The sequence below is a fragment of the Lactuca saligna genome, chromosome 2 (genome assembly GCF_052625555.1).
Source record: "Lactuca saligna cultivar CGN05327 chromosome 2, ASM5262555v1, whole genome shotgun sequence".
NCBI lineage: Eukaryota > Viridiplantae > Streptophyta > Magnoliopsida > Asterales > Asteraceae > Lactuca > Lactuca saligna.
Window position 1 is genome coordinate 137,967,775 of NC_136418.1, and position 3,794 is coordinate 137,971,568.

A 3,794-nucleotide genomic window follows, 5' to 3' on the forward strand; every position below is an offset into this window, starting at 1 on the left:
ACCAATCGATCATCACAAAAAGTAAATTTAAACTATCATCTTTGATTTTAATCTCATCATAATGGTATCAATAATTGTATGTTCAAGATTCGTTATTAACATGTGTGTTTCTTTTAGAGTCACAACAAAAACAAAAGTTAAATTGAAAAAAGTAACCATTCTTGTTGTTACTCTCAAACCACAATCAAATACGTGGAGAATAACATCGTTGACATGACATCATTCCCGCTTGAAATCGTTAAAACTTAAAACCAAAACTGTTCACAAAATCTTTATACCAAAATATTTTGAAATTTGAATTTTTCTTTTAATCTCAGATTCTAAACCCTGAATAACAATTCAAAGGAATTTTGAATTGCTTAACAGAATACAAATTTGAAAACAACTAGAACAAGATGAAAAAGAGAAAGCGTAAAATTAACTATTTCTAACTTCTGATACAAACTGTTCAAACTCTTTATAGCTACAATACAAAGCCTCAAATATCACAACCATCCGCCGTTAAACTGGTTATCACGGAGGCGGAGCTTCGGACGATTTGAGCTAATTAATACACAAAGATTACTCCAAGTTTTTTGAAATTGTCATGGTAAATAATCACTTGAACAAGAGCTTGTATCATGTTGCCTACCTTTATGTTCCGACGACGACGAAATCTGTCCGCCGGAAACCGTCGGAAGCTCGCCACACTTCCCGCACCTCGTGATCACCAGGATCTGTCTGCAGGACGGACATGAGGAATGCGAAGTGAGCCACATATCAATACATCCGACATGAAATCCATGTCCACAGTGTGGTAGAACACGGATCTCGTCTCCATCGGTGTACTCCGCCAAACAGATAGCACAATCTCCGGAGGATAACTTCAGATCGTTTCTGCCATCGTAAACGAACTTCGGGAGCGCATCAACTATTTTCTTCTTAATTCCTTTTTTCGGAGTCTGCTGGCTAGTATTCCTGTCGGCGTTGGAGGTGGATCCACGACGGAGCCAAGCGCAGCGAGCTACTGCGAAAAGGCCTAGAACACAAATCAGAGCGCAGAGGAGGGCGGCGAGGATGACAACGAAATCGGACTCAACAGCGACTGCCTCCGGCGGTTCCGCCACCGTCGGATCGAAAGATGAAGATGAGTTAGCGATTGAAGACAGGAATCTGTTGGAACGAGTCATAATTTGCTCACAAGAAAGGAAAGAAAAGGAAGTGGATAGATTTTTTGGGAAGACGAAGATGGAAGTATTGAGTATATGTAGCTTTGTGACTGACAAAGGATTGTATCCGGTGTTTCTCACCTACAACAACACTTTCTTTTTCTTTAGATATTAATGTCATCAAATGAGCTGTTTTGGAGGTTTGGTTGCTATTTTAAAAATATGTAATAAGTAAGTAAATAAATTATGTTAAATATATGGTTATCGAAAGCATTTTATTTCTACAATTTTTAATTTTTATGGACCTTTTTTCCACATATAAATTTATATTTTTACAGCTGTTTAGATTTTTAGTACGTGTTTGGTTTACATATTTTGAAAGAACTTAAGAAAAAAAAAAAAGTAAATTATGTTAAATATTTGGTTCTCGAAAGCATTTTACTTCTATAATTTCAATGGACCTTTTTTACATATATAAATTCATATTTTTACAGCTGTTTAGATATTTAGTACGTATTTGGTTTACATATTTTGACAACATTGGATGTCAACAACAACACGGAACATCAAGTTGTAATATCTCACATGACACATAAGCAAATCGTGTTATAACAAGTCCGAAATATATTTTTATCAAATATAAAACTTAAAAAAAAAAAGACATAATATTTAAAATCTAAAATTACGATTACAATTAAAAAAACATAGTATTTAAAATCGAAAACTTAAAAAAAAAACATAATATTTAAAATCTAAATTAAAAAAAACATAATATTTAAAAGCTAACATGAATATATTTTTTATAAAATATAATTTAAAAAAAACATAACATTTAAAATCTAAAATTACGATTACAATTAAAAAAATGTATAATTTTAAACCTAAAATCATAACTAAAATATCATTCAAATTACTTCTAAAATCATAATTAATCCAAATACTTCTTCCATATTTGATTATTCATGGTTGGTAGCGCTGCTAGATCTTGAGGCGCCAAACCCTCCTTAGTTCGAAGAATTGATAATTGTTGTGTCATTAGCTCTCTATCTTTTTGCTCCTGCTTCTCTTATGCCTGCCTTTCTAGGAATTTCAAATGACGACGTTTCAAGTAATTTTTTCTTTTATTAATAAATTGTGTTCGTTGAATTTCACTCTCATTTCGGCCACCTCTTTTGCATTCGCCTCCACCTCCTCTGCATGTCTTGCAGTGCGCCTCGCTTTGTCGCATTCGGGCGGTCGTCGTGGTGGAGATATCTCTTGGATATCATCCGAGATCTCACGTCATCGACGTTTAGATCGATGTGAGTCTGTGCGTCCTTTTGGATTGAACCACGGACGATGTAGGCGTTTTATTCCACTTTGGATCTGCTCGCAACAACTCCCATGATTTTTTAAAGTCGAAAACATGCCCCATTTCGACCCGATATTATTCCTTAGCAGATAAGAGCAAATCGAAGTCGTTGGTTCCGTTTTGCTGTTGCGCCTTAAGCCGGTTGTAAATACCGTTGAATTTGATGCACCGCTTAGTTATTTGACCTCATTTGCTGCTCAACATGTTATTGTTGCGATATGAATTTTTCTTCAAAATCTCGTGACACTTGTCGCGCACCGCCCCCCAATAAGCTTCTTTCTTCATTCCATTTCCGCGAAATTCGTCTTCTGAAGTAGCACATCAAGCCGCCGTCAAAGCATATTCCTCTTCCGATGTCCACCATTGTGGAACGTCTGCATTTTCTGTTTCAACCGCTATCGATTTCCCTTTCGATTTTCCTTTCCATTTCCCTCTCCTACTACTTGTCGCTTCCACTTCAACCGATGGTTGTGTTGTATGCGATGGTTGGTTGGTTGTTTGTTGCACCGAAGCAAAAGTAGGGAAAAACATTTTGATGTAAATTTGTGTTTTGACCAAATAGATTTTATTGAAGGTAAGGTGAGTTGGGAAATTGCAGTGGCGGTGAAGCGAGATTGAAAGTGATGCCTTGGTAAGAGATTTGTGGTAATCCTTGAGACGATAAAAGATTGACATAATTTTCATAACCCGCAAATCCGAGAGACGAGGTTGTGTGTTTAGGTTTGATGATGGAGGGGGGAGTATTTGGGTTTTGATCAGAAACATATAAAAGTTATATTTAAATGATTATATATATATATATATATATATATATATATATATATATATATATATATATATATATATATATATATATATATATATATAAAGGTTCTGAAAACGTTAGACGTTAGCTGGTCGGCGGACTGGAGTCTAGGGATTAATCGGCTAGGCAGAGATTAATCGATGACCATTAATTACTAAGAAAATTATTCAAAAACTTATAAATCTAACTTTAATCGTAAGAATATAAATAAATAAGAAGAAGTTTTTAATAATAAACTTAACAAGCACAACAATTTATCATCCAATTAATTAAAAATATTATTCAAATTTTAACATATCTTAAGAAAATAAGTAAATTCGTGTATTTGTATATTTGAAAACATAGAAATTTTGAAAATTTTGGAGAAAAACTTTAAAATTTATATTAATTTTTTTATATATTAGTTGAACATTGAAATACTATGAACTTTTGAAAATTTGAAAATTTTGGTTTAATATTTAAAATTTTGAAAATTTGAAAATTTGGCCGA

General features: G+C 33.7%; 1 pseudogene; it reads right to left on the minus strand.

Annotated features, from left to right (window-relative positions):
• Nucleotides 1-396: 396 nt before the first annotated feature.
• On the minus strand, nucleotides 397-1,329 carry LOC145031765 (RING-H2 finger protein ATL8 pseudogene; annotated as a pseudogene).
• Nucleotides 1,330-3,794: the final 2,465 nt, after the last annotated feature.